Below are 19,973 nucleotides of genomic sequence, written 5' to 3'. Positions count from 1 at the left end.
GGAAAGAGGTGGTGGTGATGGAGGAGGGCACTTGTGGGGAAGAGCACTGGGTGTTATATGGAAACCAATTTGACAATAAACTATTTAAAAAACATTTTGCATTAAATAGACTATTTCCCCATTTTATTTTTTTATTTTTTTAAATAATTTTTTATTTATTTTTTATACAGAGAGAGACAGAGCATGAGAGGGGGAGGGGCAGAGAGAGGAGGAGACACAGAACCGGAAGCAGGCTCCAGGCTCTGAGCTAGCTGTCAGCACAGAGCCTGATGCGGGGCTCGAACCCACGAACGTGAGATCTGACCTGAGCTGAAGTCGGAGGCTTAACCGACTGAGCCACCCAGGCGCCCCTATTTCCCCATTTTAAAAAATTTTTCAGGAACTTATGTTTTATATTCTTAAATAGAGTATTACATAGAGAAGAAGCAAAAGTACTTAGATTGTTCCAGACTTACATAAGACTAACATAAGAGAGGTTGCTGACACATTTCTTCCATGCTTTTTTTTTTTTTCCCCAGAGTAAAAGCTCAAATCCTGAACACAGTCAGAACAAAAGGCCGCAAACAGGTTTGGTGAACTCCACCCTACAGTAGCAATAGGGGCTTGAAATCACTGGTTAGACAGAAACTATAGATCAGCACTGTCCAATAGAAACACAATGTGAATCATGTTTGAAAAAATGAAAGGAAACAGGTAAAAATAATTTTAATATTTTCAACTCAATATATCAGTATTCCAACATGTGATCAATATAAAAATTAATAACTATTTTTGTTTTTTCAAATCTAATCTTTGAAATCTTATATGTTTTATGCTTGTACCATGTGTCAATTTTTAATCAGAGAAGCTTGGTCTGGGAGTGCCTGGGTGGCTCAGTCAATTGAGCATCCAGGTTCAGCTCAGGTCATGGTCTCGTGGTTTGTGAGTTCAAGCCCCACTCAGGCTCTCTGCTGATAACTCAGAGCCTGGAGTCTGCTTCAGACTCTGTGTGTGTCTCCCTCTCCCTCTCTCTGTCTCTCTCTCAGAAATAAATGAATAAACTTCTTAAAAAATCATTAGAAATACTTGATCTGTATTTAGATTTATAAAATGCAACAGTTGGTAAGAAAAATTCACATACTTGAGTTGTTCCAAGCATGCATAAGAAAACTTTCCAATTACTAATCAAGTACAAATTTTTAAATTAAATAAAATTAGAGGCACCTGTGTGGCTCAATTAAGCATTTGACTTTTAGTTGTGGCTCAGGTCCTGATCTCACAGTTCATGGGATTGAGCCCTGTATCCAGTTCCATACTGAGCATGGAGTCTGCTTCGGATTCGCTCTCTTCCTCTCTACCTGCCCCCCCCCCCCCGCCCCGCCACTTGCATGCTCTCTTTCTGTTTCAAAATAAATCATCTTAAAAAATTAAATTAAAAATTCAGGTTCCTACTCACAGTGGCCACATTTGTTATGCTCAACAGACAGCTGTGGTTCATGGCTACTACAATGAGTAGCAAAACACTAGATTAGAGACCATGACTGGCAGAACATGTGAGATTTTTTCCACTTTAAAACTTCTGTATACTAATTTTCTATGTGACCTGTTTTCTCTTCATAGTGATGAAGCTGAAACCTTCAAATGAAAAGAACCTGTGTTCTTGTTATTGGCATCAGTAAGGAAGTAAAAGTTAGAGGAGAAAAAGCTCCATGTAAGAATGGGTGGATGTCAGTGGATGCTTCCGAGAAAGGAAGTCAGCCTAACTGCCCAAGATCTGTTACAGGAAGAATGGAGGTCCAAGATGGGCCTGAAAGGTGGTCCTGTACACTTTCAGACAGGCCTTAGTAGTACAAATGACAGAAATCTGATTTGCAGGACACCTGCATGGCTTAGTTGGTTAAGTTTCTGACTCATAGTTTTGGCTCAGGTCATCATCTCACAGTTCATGGGATTAAGCCACTCATCAGGCTCTGCACCGGGCAAGGGGCCTGCTTGGGATTCAATTTTTCTTTCTCTGCCCCTCCTCCCCCAATATAAATGAAGTTTAAAAAAAAATGTGGGCACCTGGGTGGCTCAATCGGTTGAGTGGCTGTCTCTGGCTCAGGGCATGATCTCATGGTTCGTGGGTTCCAGCTTGTGTCAGGCTTGCTACTGTCAGCAAGAAACCTGCTTCCAATCATCTGTTCTCCCTTCTCTCTGCCCCTCCCCCACTTGCGCTCTCAAAAATAAACATTAAAAAAAAAAACCTGGCTTTGACAGTGAAGGTTCTCTATTGGCTCAAGTAACTAAAAAATCTACAGACTCCGTAACAAGAAGTTCAGGTACAGTTAAATTCAGGGGCTCATATAAGATTATTAGGAATTTATTTTTCTCAGTCTCCTAGCATCAGTGCCCCCTGGGTTGCTTTGAATCTCAGAACTTCTCCAAACATGGCAAGATGGCCTCTAGCTATCCCAGCGTTATGTCCCACCCTTAAAAGCTCTACCAGAAACAGTGTGCTTCCTTCCTAAAAGCCTGAGCACAAGTCCTAGAGTGGATGCTAATTAACTTCTACTTGGATCACATGCTCATACTTAACTAATTCCCAGGCCTGATCTATTTCCCAGACATGGAGAGAAAGGGTTAGATTTGCCCATTCAAACCATATGCTCTAGATGAGGGACAGGGATTCTCCTAAGGGAAAACCAGGTTGCTATAGTTAGGAGGGGCGGGAAGGGATGTTGGGCAGGAAAAATCCCTTGTGTGTCAAACCAAGGTTCTTGACAATAAGCCTTTTTGGTTCTCCAAAAATTGTCGTCTTTATTCAGAGTTTACATGGCTTCATGGGAAAAAAAAAAAAACCACAGTATTGTCTGCCAAATGCCTCGTCTCCTTTTGCCATTGATCATGTGGAAATCCATACCTTTCTCAAGCTACCCAACCTTGAAGAAGTTGTTTAAACCTTACTGTGCTTTAGGGTTTCCAACTGTGAAATAGGATCACGAATAGGACCTGCCTACCCCATACACAGAGAATGTAAGATTAAATAAGCTAATGTTTGTTAAGTGCTACCAGTAGAGTCCAACAGATGACAAGTACTATTTTTAAAAAACCCACTAAGTAAATCTGCAAAAACGTAGTATATTTTTTCTTAGAAGATTCATTGATTTCTCACATGAGCTAATATAGGCTTCTTCCCTCAACTTGGCCTCCAGAGAGAGGAGAAATGGCTGAAGCTGTTTATTGAATGAATGAATCCTCATCCCACTGTCAAAGAATAAGCTTCCCCCCTCTGAGAGACACCCCTGTCCTTAAATATAGTTTGCTTGTATTGTCATTTTTCTGTGAGCGTGCATCAGAATTGAAATTAACCCCCGAGGTGCCTAGGTGGGTGAGTTGGTTACGCTTTCCACTTCAGCTCAGGTCATGATCTGGCGGTTCGTGAGGTCAAGCCCTGCATCAGCCTCTATGCTGACCACCGAGACCCTAAAGCCTGCTCGGGATTGTGTCTCCATCTCTCTGCCCTTCTCTTGCTCCCACTCTCTCAAACATTAAAAAAAACAATTAAATGCCAACACAGCCTTCCTGTCATGTATGCTTCGATAGGCAACAGCACTAATAAAATATAGGCATCATGACCATCATGGTGATTAACTCCATCTCTATTCTATTCTTATTGCCACAATACTTGGTTTAAGTTACAGTAACCACAGTGAAATGAATTTATCTGGGAAAAGACTATGTAGGGAATGAAGAGAACAGCTCTAGGTATCCCTATTCGGGAAACCAAGATTCATTCAACCCAAAGGAATTGCCTGCTCCGGAAAATGCCAAATTGATACAAGCTGGGAAGCTGAACTTCAGAACCCTCTTTCTTTGGAGAGATTACACTCAATAGAAGGAAAGAGTCACCTAGGAAAGGTGATTCAAGGTACAACACACTCCACTTTTTCTGAAGGACTAGTGTGCTTGCTGTAGCCATCCATTCGCCTCACAACCAGTCTAAAGTTACACACCTAGGATCACTTTACTGATTAGATAGTGCTTTCAGGAGGCCCTTGCCCTTCACAGGCACGTTTACCACCGGCAAGGACCCACATCAACATCCTAACACCACCACTAGCTTAACACAGAGAGGGTAAGTTACCCAGGTGGGGGTGGGAACTTTCCCCGTTCCTTCTCCCTCCCCATACCCATGCCCTTGCCCAAATAACTCTGCATTTTCTTCCAAAAAAGTCGCTCTGGTCCCTTGAAGCTTGCTTTGGCAGGAATATAAACAAAAGTGGAGGGATGCTAGTTCCTAGCCTGCATATGAGGGGACAGCCCATCTTTAATACTGGACTCGGGTTCCTGAGCCAGACAACAATAAAAACAAGGACCAACCTAGAGAAAAGGCAGAGGCAAGACTATGCTACAGCTTAAGCTAAAAACACCCTCCCCTTGCCCAGCCCTAATAGAAAATAGTCACGCTAACCTACCCACAAACTAGGAGGCCCTGCTTGTATAGAGAAAGTTCCTGCTCAGCTTCTCACTCCGGCCCAACATGCTAATGAAGGAAAGGGGGGGGGAAGCCTCATCCTGATTGGTTGGAAAGACCACTTCCTGATTGGTCAAAAGGGCTTCATACTGACTGGTCGATATTGGCAGGCAATTCAGGCAGCTCATTGGTGCTTTTGGAAGCCAAGATATTGTATTCTAGGTTCGGCTTGTAGGTGGGGCCTTGTCCTGGTTGCATCCTTGCTCTGCTTTGTGAGAGGAGCTGTTTAACCACAGCCAACGGAGAGCGCCCCAGGTGCATAATGCATTTCACTTAGGGCTTGTTTCCATGGTCCCTGTCTCATTTTCTGCTTGCTTCTTTTGTGCTTCTGCCACACCATTCTTCCTCTTGCAGAAGAATGAACAATGCATGCTAATAGTTGATTAATATACTACCTCTCAGAGAGAGCAAGGTGCTGAGAGTCTTGGCCACAGCAGGTGAAGTTTCCTCTTAAGAGAAGGAAGAATTTTTAGGAACTTTATTGGAGCCATTCCCTAACCTCCTTTCCTTACTTTCTAAAAAGTGAAATCCCTACATACCTAGAACTTTTTTACAGCAAATGTGGCCATATTATTCAGTTCTAGCAAATGATACATAAGTATAGTTTTGCAAGGGGCTCCTACGAAAACCTTTGCTGTCTTGCTCAGAAGAAAAGGGAATTCTGTTACTGCCCCTCCGCTTGCCTCAAAAGCACTGGTGATGCCTGAGTCCATAGCAGCCAATTTGCAACCAGGAGGTGAATAGCATGAGGTTGAAAAGCCATCAGGTTAAGGAGGCAGAGTAGGAAGATGGAAAAAACCTGGATCCTTGATGATATTGCTGAGTAGCTAAACCAGCACCAGCAAATGCCTATATCCAATCTTAACATGAGCTACAATCAGTGTCTAATTTGTTTAAACCCCTGTGAGATGGGGTTCTGATATCTAAAATGAAATTCATTCCTAATGGATATGCCTATTTGACTATATGACAGTTTGATTTGGGTCTGGCCCAGTCTTTATATCAGAAAGACGTTGTGGTTTCTTCAGTGTGTATTCAATGAGCTGAGATAGAAGGAGACTCTGAAAGTGTCCTAACATCTTGTGAAGAAGTGGAGGGGAGCAGCAGTTTTACCTTTTAGCATCAAATAGAAGTCCCCTAGGAACTGAAATGGGGAAAGTCTGGATCACTTCTATCTCTGTCTTGACCTATTTGGCTTAAGAAAACCAATCCACCCACCATTGCTTGATCCGAGAAGCTTTCTCAAAATCTAGACAGAACGAATCCCTATTTTCTCAGAATTCCTAGAGTAGTTTGTCTTGGTTTGTGTGCTGCCATTCAACTGACAGATCACACTCAGCCCTGCAGGAGTCCAGCTGTTTCTATCTTATCTTCTCTACAAGGGTAGTGTCTTTTTTTTTTTACATTTATTTATTTTGGGGAGACAGAGAGAGACAGAGCACAAGTGGGGGGAGGGGCAGATAGAGAGGGAGACTCAGAATCTGAAGCAGGCTCCAGGCTCTTAGCTGTCAGCACAGAGCCTGAAGCAGGGCTTGAACCCATGAACCAGAAGATCATGACCTGAGCCAAAGTTGGACGTTTAACCAACTGAGTCACCCATGCACCCCAAGGATAGTGTCTTAATAGTCCCTGCAGAATTTCTTTCAGACCCTAGTAGAGTTGCTCAGCACACATCAGGCCTTTAGTAACTAGTAGTAACTATGAGTTAAGTAAAATTAATATGAACTTGCTTTATAGCATATCTAGCATCACATCCAGGTTTATGGTCTGCATCTGGGAACCTAATTAAGGATTGGCAGCAAAACTAGTTCAGCTTAAAATGACTTCTACTGCAGAGGAAGCAGATTAAGAGAGAAATGAGAGGGCTAACAAGAGGAGAAAGAAAGAACAGTGCAAAGTCACCTCCAAAGAGACCAGAATCTCTGTATAATTTATTCCCTCTTGGGAGCATTCCTAGCAGACATTCTGATGATGAAGAGTCAGCCATCTGGCATGGTTTTGCATTTTTACCCTGTTCCTTAAAATATGTGTTGGATCACTTTGACTTTCAGCTTCCACTTTAGTCAAAAAGAAGAGAGAATCTTGAAGCTGGAAAGTGCTAGAACTCATAATTAAGAAGTGGGGTATCTTAGAATGGGTCCCCCAGAAATGGGCCTTGGAACAAGGATTCAAATCCAAATGTTTTATTGGTGAGGTGATCCCAGGAAACGCAGTAGAATATAGAAATCAGGCAGTGCAGAAAAAGAAGCTAAGACAAGTGTGTTAATGAGTAAATTATGGCTGTGGGTAAGTGCAACTCAGCCCTGGTGGGGAGCTCTCTACAGAACACACCTCCAAATGGGAGATGAGGAACTGGGATATTTATCCACTTATTCCCATTTATCATTGGTTGAGGGCTTTAGGGGGCATTAATATGTTGGCACTCCCAGCCTGCCTCACTCATGACTGGGCTTCTGCAGCCAAGAAAACCCTTAAGCAGAGAATCCACCGTGCATTAGTAAGAAGCCATTGGCATGTACCCGAATGCGGACTGTTGATGGTATTCAGGCAGAGCATCGATAGTGTCTGCTACATGGGGAGAAGTAGAAGATGGAGGGGCGGAGGGGTGGGGATGAAGGCGCCAGGGACCAGGAGCACTCACTGGCCTGGGGCTCATAGCCTGGATAGCCAGGGTGGTCTGCCAGTGAATGAAGGTATGTATCACACTGAAACACCTGGGGAAATCTGTCCTCCACCTCCCATTTATTTTTATTGTCTTTAGAATTTAGAATGTCTTCAAAATCATAAGGGCCAAAACTCCTATTTACAACCTTCATATCCTAAATAGGGGGAATGATAGAATGCATTTATACAGTGGAATATTCTGGAGCTACTTAAAATTATCTATTCTATGACCTATTAAAATCCAAAGAGTTTTCAATAATAAAGAAAAATACTTATCATTTAATGTTAAATGATTAAAAAGAAAGCAAGATCCAACATTGTATATTCAGTAGGGTTTCCAGTATGTTAAAAAAAAAAGGACTGATTCAATATTGGAAGAATATATTATTTTTTAAAAAGCCTTTGAGGGGTGGACTTGTAGTTACTTTTCTCTGCTTCCTTATAATTTTTCAAACTTTACATATTTTCCACAATAAGCATTTATTAATTTTATAACTTGATCATAAAATCTTTGAGAAAATATTATGTTACTCATTGCCAATAATGACCCTAAAATGATTTTGCTGATTTGGCCCACCTGAGCCTCTGCTGTTAGACTCTTTTTAGGACTGTGCTCAAGGGTACCAGCTCCCAGGAGATTAACATCCTCAACTGTGTTCTCCTTGTTCCCCCAGAAGTCTGTGTCACATTCAAGTTCAGCCATCCAAACAACATGTATTCATTCATTTAGATAAATATTTACAAAGTACCCACCATGTATCAGGCAAAACCAGACATAGTCCCAGTCTTCATGGAAGAAAGGAAGCAATGCAATAAAACAAATACATAAAAATTTCTATCTTTGAAGAGTGCCACGTAGAAGAGTTACATGGTTTTCTGGAATGCTTTAGGAGATTTGGATTTATTGGGAGAGGCTGTATTAGGAAGTGAGGTTCAACTTAGGATCTCAAGGATGCATAGGAGTTAACCAGGCAAATGTTAATTGGGTTTCTAATGTGTGCATGGAGTCACCATGCTGGGGTGATGCTATATTCAAACCTCTGCCCTCAAAAACCTAGCCATCTAATTGGCAAACCACAATCAAGTTTCCTAAAATAATGAAGAGTAAAAAAAACAATAACACTATTGGATAAAGTCCCCCACTGTCTCTAGGAAAATATGGGAGTTCAGAGGAAGAGACAATCAATAAGGATTAAGTAATCAAGAAAGACTCTTTGAAGAAAATATAGCTTGGGTTCAGCTTCTGTGCCAGAAAGAAGGAAGGGTGTCCAAGAAAAGGGAATAGCATGCATAAACGCACAGAGGGGTTGATGTCAAGATTCTTTAAAAAAACTTTTTAATGTTTATTTATTTTTGAGAGAGATAGACAGAGTGCTAGTGGGGGAAGGGCAGAGAGAGAGGGAGACACACAATATGAACAGGCTGCAGGCTCTGAACTATCAGCACAGAGCCCGATGTGGAGCTCCAACTCATGAACTGCCAGACCATGACCTGAGCCGAAGTTGGATGCCCCAAGGATTCTTTTATCAGACAGCAAGATGACCAGTAGGATGAGAATAGAAGATGGGTATTATGTAAAAGGGATGGCCTGTCCTTGGAAACCAGGTAAGGATGCTTGACTTAATACGGTGGGAACTAGGGGGTCAAAGAGCAACAAGACAAAGGTAGTATCTATAAGACTGATGTGGCCAACTATGCCTGCTGGCGAGAGGGCAAGACCGCTGGCCATAGTGATCCAGACAGCAATAGAGAGTTTCACAGGGAAATCGCTCTTCTTTTTATCCATGGGAAACTGGGATGTAAGAGGTTCACTGGATTTTTAGCCTCTGAAAAGGAAATTTCTATTAAAAGGGAAACATAATTATATTATTTAATATAATCTGATTCATCTCATTTGTTTTATCCATCTGTCTCCTATAACCAAGGAAATATCCTGAAACCCAACTAATTTGTTTCCTTTTTCAGAAGCTCTCTGCACAAAGGAGACTGTATTTGCAAGTCATTTAGGACTCAGCTCTCTCAGAGCAAACCTATAGACTGGAAGATCCTTCTCCAACCTTTTAGGATCCCCTCTTTCCTAGTCCCAAAAGTTGCTGCTGCTGTGGGTTAGGGGTGAGGGTGGTGAGGTTATGCTGATAAAGGGCCTCCTTAGCCAAAATGACCTGCTGGGAGGGCTGTAGAGCCATAAGGCTAAGGGAGAGAAATCTCTTCCCCAGCAGATGCCGACAGACATAGCAATGCAGATTCTGCTCTGTGCTCTGTTCTCCTGGTTCCCAGGAGCATACGTTGGTAGGTCATCTCCTAGCATGTCCCCCTAGTTAGATAGCCTGTCCTGTTTCCTAGATCTCCCCAGGAAAGATGAGTTTCTAAGCTTCTTTGATATTCTTACTGTACACTTTAAGGGACTTTTGAGCAGTAATAGAGAAGACAGCTTCATCTCTGCTTCGTGGTCCTTTGCAAAGTGCCAATCAGGACAGTGCTGGAATTTCTATCCAGGAGGCACCAATGTGTGGCAATCTGGTTACCCAATGGGACTTCATTTGAGGCTTTATCTGCATAGCCAAATGCTGTTTTATTTTAAGTTTATTTATTGGGGCAGCACATGGGGTACTAAAGTCCACACCTTCCAGTCCTGTCCTTGATACCAGTAGTGAGCCCTAAAACTAGGTTTCTTTTCAGCTAGAGACTCTTCTTAGAAAAGTCCTACACCTCCATCTTTACTTTCATTCCAAGGACAGAACAGGGTTTTTGCATGCAGACATCATTTATCAGTGAATAAATTGGTCAACTTAATTATCTGTTTTATCTGTTAACTATGTTTTAATAATTATATAACTTAACTAACAGAGCTGGCTACTTCTTTCTCATGGGAAGGCGAGCACCTGCTGAGAAAGTTCTCAGGAATTAGATTCACCCTCAACACCCCACCAGACCAGACCTGCCAGTTAGCTCAAGGCCTCTCCTTGGAACCACTGGAACGTTTTCTTGGATCTCTGAGGCCCTCTTGTGGATGTCTTAGGATGAAATCCTGCCTAACAACTGCCCTTCCCACCTTCTTCTAAAAATTTGGCTGGCAGAGAGAAAGAAAGAGAGACAGAGAGAGAGAAAGAGAGAAATAAATTTGTTTTCTTCTGCTTCTCCTAAAATGCAAAAAAAAAAAAAAAAAAAACCTTAGGGATGTCTAATTTCTGACACCATCAAGATTAATCTGACCTCTAATGTTGCCCTGGTTGGCTTGTTACTGATAAGCTTTGAAACCTCTTGCCACCTCCTCTGTACCCTGAATGGCTTTCCCCTCACTCCAAATCCAAACTTTAGTTTGGTCAGAGCATTCCTAACTCTCTTTTTCTCATATGAATACAGGAAGTGTCTAGTAAGGTCCTTCATATGGAGGAGTGCAGATTCCCTGCCTGGTTGGCCAAGGTGCCCTCACAAAGCCTCTGTGTGATTCCAGGGGCATCACAGAGAGACTTGGCAGACCCAGGAACTGCTCCTGTGTTCATGACTTTGGTAGGTAAACCTGGGGTGCGGTTTGAAATTGGCCACCTTGGTAATTTTTATGAATCAATTTGTACAAACCAACCCATGGGAAATGTTCCTAACATAAACAGCCTGAGTTGTTGCTGCATCACCTTCATCTGAGCCCTGGGAGCTCTAAAGGAAAGCCCATCATGCTCACCTGGCCTTTAGCCTGAACCAGGCAATTAGGCCACTATCCAGGATAAGACTGAAAGAGGAGAAGGAGCCTCCAAGTCTGATGACCCTCGCAGTTCCCTTGGTTTGTGCTGTGTGCTGAGCATTGAATCTTTCTCATGGTGGGGCAGGTATGATCATTTACATTTTACAGAGGATGGGACTGAAACTCAGAGTTCAATATATTTCACAAGATCACACAACTGTGTAAGTGGCAGGGTTAGGATTCAAACCCAGCTCTCCCTCCAAAACCTACTCTTTAGCCAGCCCCTGCCTCTTCTTGTCCTTAACTTTGGGTTTCAGGTTCTTTGACTCTTAGTCCATGTGAATGGCACCTCCTGGAGTTGGGCAGTGCACAGCCTGCACATCTGTAGAGTGGCTCAAACCAACTTTTATTGGCTTGACACCATCCCAAGGCCTAGATTCTAAGCCTGGCCTTGCTACTCAAAGTATGATCCCTGACCTGAAGGGTCAGCAATCCCTGGGAACCTTCTAGAAATGTAAATTTGGCGACCCCACTCCAGGTCTAATGAATCGGTGTTTTCAAAGCTGGAGACTAGGAATCTGTACCCAGGGCTTCTGAGATGCACTGAGATCACCTGGGGAGCTTGTTCAATGGGAATTCTCATTCAGGAGGGCGAAGGTCATAGTGCTGGGCTTCAGCATCTCTAACCAGCTCCCAGATGGTGCCGGTGCCCTGAATGACACTGGGAATAACATGGCTCTAGATCAGCCATTCTCAGACTGGAGTCTGCATCCAAATCACATGGAGGGCTGGTTAACACACAGATTGCTGGGTCCCATTCCAAGAGATTCTGATTCAGAGGGTCTGGGATGAGGCTCAGGAATGTGCATTTCTAACTGGGGACCCCTGTTTGAGAACCACTGTTCTGGCTTATGAGAACTTCCTAAAATAGATAACTAATCTCCTGCTTTCTGGCTTGGCATTTGCATGAGCCCTGTTCAGTCTCCAAATCCTGTCATTTTAGAGCTGAAAGAGACTTCAGAGACCAGAGGCAAAGCCAGGATTAAGCATCCCGACTCTCTCTATTCAGTGTTGTTTACTCTGCTTCCTGCTGGCTCTGAAGCTCCCTACAGTCTCCAGCTCCAGCCACTGCAGTATTTTTGGTGAGCTCTCCATCTTGGGCCAGCTTCTCAGGCGCTTGAAGCCTATCAGACACATATGTCATCAGCACAATCCGTGAAAACACAGTGGCCTCCTACTTCACAGTTCTGTGAAAAGAGAGCTTTGGAAAAAACCAGCAGCCAGGCTGGCAGCAGCGAAGGAGAGAAAATGCAGCAGTGTGCAGGCAAACCCAGACAGACAAGGTGAGTCAGCACACAGCCCTGGAGCAAAGTAATGGGCTGGATACGGATGGCAACTGCCAACCACATTCTGCTGGGCAACTCTGAGAGGGTCATATGACTTCTCTGTGCCCAAGAAATGACTTTTTTTTTTTTTTAGGGATAACAATACTCTCATTCAAGAAAATACACACAAAAGAGAGCTTCATGTGCAGACTGGGGACGAGGTCTGGAACAGTTAGTTTCTGTTATGTGACCAATCACCCAATACTCCGTGGCCTAAAAAAGGAACCCGTTATTATTGCTTATCAGTCTTTGAGGAAAAAGAGGTATGCAAGTTTCCTTGAGGCCTAGACCTAGGGGCCTGGCATGGTGTCACATCTGCCATGTTCTGTTGGTGAAAAGCAAACCCCACAGCCAGCCCACTGCTTAGTGGGTGGGACTTGTAACATCCTAAGTAGAGATGGGGAATGCATTGTGGCCATTTTTGCGATCTATCGCAGAGACATTTTGTTTGTTTAGGGTATCATGAGACAAAGATTCCAAAGCAAATGGTTAACTTGGTTACTTGGAAGTGAAGGAATACTGGCAGGGGAGTAGGGGATTGAGACACAGAGCAAAGGAGCTAGTAAAGGGTACATAACCGGGCCAGCTAGCATTCTGGGCAGTTGGAGCTTAATTCCATTGGAAAACTCTGGAAGTGTTAGATGCAGGCTTCTTTGTTATCCTACCGGAGAAAGGGATCTAGAATATTAATACATCCATTGACATCCATCCTTTGTTGAGGGTTGCTCTCAGCCAACACTAATTCATCATTTCAGATTCCTACACTGGGCAGTATGGCCCCAGATGTACGCAGGTCCTGGCAGCTGGTGGTCTGGCCACTGTGCACTGAAGAAGGAAGAGTGTGCCCTGCCGCGCAGGAGAAAAGACCCTCGAGCTTCAGTTTTAAGTTGGTGGATTTTTTTTAGTCTGTATGCTTTTTCTGGGGTGATGCCCCATTTCTCTTGCTGGCAAAGGTTGGGACACTAGATGGCATCATATCAAGTTGTCTCACAGCTCAGGAAACAAATGCCAGGCAGTGTTCCTAGTTGTCCTTGGAATCAAACCGTACCAGCTGAGCTGAGAAGGAAGGCTGGGCCTGCCGCAGCCAGCAGTGGTGCCCACTGGGCTCCGTCTGAACTCCCCTCATTAGCAACTTGCCAAAACACTGGGGTGGGGGGGAGCAGACAAAGCACAGAGAGGCAGGCAGAGGTCGCTGGCATTTTCTAAGGCGTGGGATTCATAAAACCCCTGGAAGGAAGCAGTATGGAGAATGACACTGTCTAGCCCCAGAAAGGTCTCTGAAGTGTATAAAAAACGGGCTGGAAGAAGAAACACGAGACTTACAGTAAGGATTTATTATTGGGGGTAAGAGTGGAAAGAAGATGAGGTTGAGGTTGAAAGTAAGGGTCAAAGAGATTTAACATTTTATTTAAAATACTTAAAACAAATGAGACAAAATATCAGAAATGATCAGTTCTTCATAATAGCTATATTAGGTGGGGATCATATTCCTATCTCTACTTTTTCTTAAATTTCAAAAAAGTGTGTTGTGCAAGGTAGATATGATGTTCTGTAACTAGCAAGGTCCAGGAGGGTTCAAGAAGGAACACTGATGTTTTTTGAGTAACCTTTGCCAAATGTTTTTCCTTACTGAGACTCCGTTTCATTATCTATACATTGAAGATAGTAATAGTCGCCATGTCAGGAGATTGTCACAACCTCAAATGAGGTAGTGTACCTAGTACAGTGCCCAAAGCCAGAAGATCCTTCCAAAAATCCTCGCTGCTTCCTTTTCCCTCCCCCAGACCCTTACCACCAAGGGCTCAAGGGTTAGGCATCTCTGTCACACTGAGTCAAACCATATCATTGGCTTGTTGTTTAGATGTGGCTAAAAACAGAAAAATCTTAATTCAAGCCTATCCTGGCTCCTTTGAATCCAGAGACAAAGTTGGTCTTAAAAAAAGAAAATGTTTCTTGAAAATGTGGCTAGAGGGACAACCCCACTTGTGTAAAAAAAGGGATTCTGGAATTTATCAATAAATACCTCCTTACTTTTCTCAAGGTTTTAGGATTTTTCTACCTGGAAAAGGCACTAACCTTTTCCGGAACAGACGTGGGTGCTTCTGTGTGGCTTCTGAAAGAGATACTGTCTTTCTTTGGATGTAAATGAGAGCTCTCGATTCCTTATACAAATTAGAGAAAGCCCAGGGCTAGCCTTGACAACAAAAATGCTATGAGGATAAGAGGCAGGAGGATAAGGGGCCTCTAAGAGTGGAAGGTATGGAATGAAATCCATTGAATGGAGGAATTAGAGGCTGACCTCCAGGAGAGAAGGCACCTGTGGCCTCTCTCCCTCTTGTCAGAGAAACTGAGGGTAGCCTCAGAAAGGAAAGAAAATTCCCCAGGGTGTCATTTTATCTGAGACTCTCTGAATCTGGAAGGGATTGTCCCTACAAAAAAAAAAAAAAAAAAAATGAGAAGGCAGAGCCAACAGCCTTTGGGCTGGGCTTATTCCATGCAAAGATTACAAATAATCTCAGTTTTCTCCACACTACAGGGCCCGCAGGAGAGATGTGTGTGTGTGTGTGTGTGTGTGTGTGTGTGTGTGTGTGCGCGTGCTCAGGGTTTTTCAACCATTCTGTATCAGTTACCTGTAACCATAACAGTGCTGCATAATAAACCACCCCAAAACTTAGTGACTTGAAACACTAACTATTCATTCAGCTCACAGTTCTGAGGCCAGCAGTGGGGACTGAGCTCAGCTGGGAAGTTGTGGTCTCAGTTGGGTTGTCCTGTGTGTGTAGGGTCAGCAGCAGGTCTGGCAGGAAGCTCTGTAATCTGAGCTGGGCTTTCTCATATCTCAGGGACTGAGGTATCTATCCCTTCTTTCTGCCCATCTGCTCTACCTTCTTTGCCCTGCAGAACCTCTCCATTTTCCTGCAAGCTTCCTCATGGTTCTTACTGACAGCCACACTCCTAAGGCTACAAGAATTTATATCTCTGCCCTCCACTGCTAACTGGCTGCAACATTGTGTGTGTGTGTGTGTGTGTGTGTGTGTGTGTGTGTGTGTGTGTAGTTCAAATTCCCAAAGAAAGAAAATTTATTAGCTCAGCCAAAATCTATAATGGCTACCCTTGGTACAGATGTCTGCTCCTGGATTAACCAATCACACTGAGGGATGATATGGAAGGGGCAGGGAAATCAGATTTCCCTCTGTAAAATGAAGGGTAGGGATTAAGAAGATCCACAATCCCCTTATCAGCTCTAACATTCTATAAAAACAGGAGAGAAAAAGAATGTATTAAGAAAATTGAAAAGCATTAGATTGGATCCATCAAAGGCAGAAGCTGGGCTATTGCTTGCTTTATATTTGAATGTTGTGCGTGGTTTTCATGATGGCAATAATAATTTATTGACAAAATGCTCTTATTGAATTGCCTTTACTGAAGCGGCCCGGCATGCTTTTTCACCAGCTTGCTACAATTAAAAGCAGCAGTAAACAGAGCCTTTCTATTTAGATTGAAAAGCAACAATTAAGCTTGCTCAGCTATAAATAGGAAGCAGCTTCCCATCTATGGCCCCAACTGCACACATTATAGACTGCAGCCCCAGATGCCCCCAATTTATTTCTGCAGGGCAAACCAATAAATTGTCAAACTCTGACCTTAAAACCAACAATCTCTTAGAAAATGGAAGGAGGTAAATTATGCATAATTCTAGATAATTACCGGGATGTCCATGAGGCCAGGAAATGAGTACACATGCTGGAAATCTAAATTTACAAGCTTCTAGCCTTTTCGTTTTATCATTATCAAACCATGTTTTGCCTGTCAGGGTGGCTGTCAGGGCTGGATCTCCTTTGCCTGGGAGGTGTGGAAGAAAATAATAAATTCAAATATTACGGGAGGGAAGATGGAAAATATAAAATTCCTTCTCAAGAGTTCCAGTGATTCAGAAAAGAGACCAGAACATGGAGAGTCAGTACTCCATGTTTTCTAATTAACAAGATAGTGCCATTCATCAGGTCTACAAGCCATATCTTCTGAGTGTGCAGAGTTGTGAAGGCTTTTGTTTCAACCTCATTTTCTGCAGGAGGAAACCAGAGGCTCAGGAAACCATGTGTACTGTCCAAGGCACAGAATTTGACAATGGCAGTACTGGAACTCCATGGCTTTCCTGACTACCACCCCTGTGTCCACTGAATGGAAGAATTTGCCGTCTCCTTTGAGATACAAAAGACTACATCAATGGGATCTAAGTAGTAAAAAGTCAAAGGATGCAATATTTCTTTGAGTGTAAGACAGGCTTTCAAAGGTGACAGAGGGTCCCCTCTGTTTCTGTATCCCACATCTGAACCAGAAGTTACCAGTTTCCTAAAACCCAAAAAGATTGATTTTCTAAATTGTGTCTTGCAAAATCACACCCTTTCAAGACTTGCAACTTAGTTTTCTGTTGGAGCATTGTCCTATGTCTCCCAGTGTTTTTCCAACTCCCTCTGGCGCTCCTTGGGTCATGTGTGCTAGGATATTCTCTGTTGTTCTTCTCATCTTCTCTATCATCTCTGTGCCCCAGGGGACTGACATTTATAGATTCATTAATGGTACTCCAGTCCTTTGGCCACCATTGAGCTTGGCTAATGTTAGGTGAGTAACCAATTGGAGAATGGATATGAAGTGGTTAAAAAAAAAAAAAAAGGAAGGATTTGTCTTCCTTTACTTCCTGCAGAGGGAATAGAGTTGCCCAGCTGAGCTCATCCCAGATTAGCCAAAGCCTAGCCAAAACCCCACACATTAGTGAGAATAAATGACTGTAGTAAAGCACTCAATTATCGGGGGTAGTGTGTAATGAAGCAGTGGCTGATAGACAATATGACACCTAGAAAGAAAAGTTTAAGACAACACAGCCATTTTAGAAATTGAGATAAACCTGGTCTGAAGACCAGAAATTAAAGTGAACACAGAGGATTAACTGGGATTGAGTTCTCAGACTCACTTAACTCCAAATCCAGAAGTAAATAGAGAAATCTGGGTTCCTATGGGGTAACAAGAGTAAAAGCATCCCATGGGATGTAAGAGCCTTACTCTTTAAAATCAGAAGCAAGTTTGAGTTTTCCTTACCCAGTAAAGGATGCTGAAGTAAACTCTTGAAACCACATCCCAAATACCATTTATACAAAGCAGTTGCCAGAGAAGCTTTAAGAAATAGTGTTTCATCCTCAGTTGCTGAATATGTAATAACTCCAATATCAGTGAAGTTTGGGAGCCCTAAGCTATCAATATAAGATCTGGTTTGGGACTGAGTGTTCTTAGAAAGTGGTGGAAGAAGAGACCAATCTGCAAGACTGTGACACTCAACACTGTGTGTCACAGTGGGGGAGTGGGGCACAGGGAGGAGAGAGAGAGGGAGAACCTTCATTTAATAATAAAATTCCAAAATGCATGAGGAAATACTACTAAGACAGCAAAAAAAATCAATAACTGGAAATACATGTACTCAAGATGAAATGGAAATAACATGAAATTATTACCCACAGATCCTCACTAAAGTAACCACTAAAGAATATATTTAAGGCAGAAGGAGAAAACACCCTAAGAGACAAAGAGATGAAATATGAGTACACAAACAATAGTATAGAATTTGGTGGAATATGAAAAATGTAGTTTGCTATTGACTCAAAAAGAGAATGATATTCTTTTACATAACTGGGTATAATTCAAATACTACCAAGGAAAATATAGATGTGGAAGGAATTCAGTGAATGATTAAAGCATACCAAGTTCTTGGGTTATTTAGGAGGAGGATAGAGATACTGAATAACTTAAGCTTTGTTAAAAAATTATTACACTTCATGTTTCTATAAGAACAAGATTATCAGACCAGATTTTTTAAAATCCAGCCATATGTGGTTTATGGTAGAAACACCTAAAATATAATCATCCAGAAAGCTTGAAAAAAAAAAGGAATGGAAAAAAACCAAAACAGCAATTACGACTAAAAGAAAGCTGTATAGCAATATTAATATGAGATGAAATTGAACATGGTCCAAAAAGCATAAAAAGAGACCTAACATAGTGATATAAGAAACAATCCTGTATTTCAATGGATAACACTATGGCTTGAAATATAAAGGGGGAAAAAAACTAAATTACAAGACAAAATAGAAAAATCTATCCTGTTCAAGGTTTTAAAATACACACACACACACACACACACACACACACACACACACATACATATATATAAAATTTAAGTAGTGGGTATCTAGTGGCTCAGCTGGTTAAGTGTCTGACTTGATTTCAACTCTGGTCATGATCTCACAGTCACAGGATTGAGCCCCATGTCGGACTCTGTGCTAAGTCACTGAGCGTGAAATCTGCTTAAGATTCTCTTCCTCTCCCTCTGCCCCTCTCCCCAATTCATGCTCTCTTTCTCTCTCAAATAAAAAAATGAAAAAACAAACCTGTGGAGCCAGCAGAAAATATCAATGTATATTTATAAAGCTAAAAAGTAACCCATTTTTGGAACACCTGGTTGGCTCAGTTGGTAGAGTACATGACTCTTGATCTCAGGGTCATGAGTTCAAGCCCCATGTTGGGTTATAGAGCCTACTTTAGAAAATAAAATAAAAAATAACCCATTTCATAGCTGTAGGGACTGAAGCCCAGGGAAGCTGAGTGACTCCCCCAAGACCATGGTTTATTTGAGTCAGAGCCAGGACTTAAACAACTTCTAATGCTAAAATCCTATGCCTTACCCATTTTATGACACTAAAATGTATAGAATAAACTGCATATTTGCAGAACTGACTAGCCTTTTCCAGACCCTTAAAATAATCTTAAGTGTGCATAAATTAGCATATCTGTTACCACATTTTAAGTTAGCATATATGTTGGTGTTCTATTCTTATTCCCTTGGGTCCCTTTGACCTTTCCAGTTTGCATTCCTTTGCCTTCTAAGTGTTTTACTTCTAATTGTCATCTCTGTGATACTCTATAAAAAACCACCCTAGGGTCACTGGGGTCACCACTGACTGAAACAAGTTCCTGGGATTTTATGCCTTCAAGAGTGATTCTTATCCAATAATGGGCTAGGGTGAAAAATGAAAACCCAGCTCCTTTGTTTTGGGGTTAGGCCAAAATCTGAGACGTAATTTACTCTTCCAACTTCCCCTGTGGCATGAAGCTGAAGCTGCGATTCTTCTTTGCTTCTTCCCTTTTTTTCCTTTTCTCTTTCTTTCTTTCTTTCTTTTATGATTTCAGGTTTTTATTTAAATTCTAGTTAGTTAATATATGATAAAATTGGTTTCAGGTATAGAATTTAATGATCATTACTTACATATAACACCCATTGCCCATCACAACAAGTGCCCTCCTTAATACCCATCTCCCATCTCCCATCCACCTCCCTCCATCATCCCTCAGTTCTCTATAGTTAAGAGTCTCTTGTGGTTTGCTTCCCTCTCTCTCTTTTTTCCCCCTTCCCTTATGTTCATCTGTTTTGTTTCTTAAATACCACATATGAGTGGAATCATATGGTATTTGTCTTTCTCTGGCTGACTTACTTCATTTAGAATAATACCCTCTAGTTCCATCCATTTTGTTGCCAATGGCAAGATTTTCCCTTTTCTGTCTTGCTTTCCATACCCAGTTTTTCCCAAGAAAATATCCTTAATAAATCAAATTGCACATGAATTATCATCTCATGTTCTGCTTCTTGGAACACTTTCCTAAAATAAGAACTATACAACTCTGTACTGGATGTGTAAAGAGA

General features: G+C 42.1%; 1 long non-coding RNA gene across 1 annotated transcript in view; it reads right to left on the bottom strand.

The window, feature by feature from the left end:
- The window catches only part of LOC115274788, a 30,251-nt gene that overhangs the window by 632 nt on the left and 9,646 nt on the right, over positions 1-19,973 (bottom strand). The gene's annotated exons all lie outside the window — the stretch shown is intronic.

This window comes from Suricata suricatta, chromosome 12 (genome assembly GCF_006229205.1).
Source record: "Suricata suricatta isolate VVHF042 chromosome 12, meerkat_22Aug2017_6uvM2_HiC, whole genome shotgun sequence".
Taxonomy (NCBI): Eukaryota; Metazoa; Chordata; class Mammalia; order Carnivora; family Herpestidae; genus Suricata; species Suricata suricatta.
Note: the sequence above shows the minus strand (reverse complement) of the source record. Positions and strands in the feature narration are given on the sequence as shown.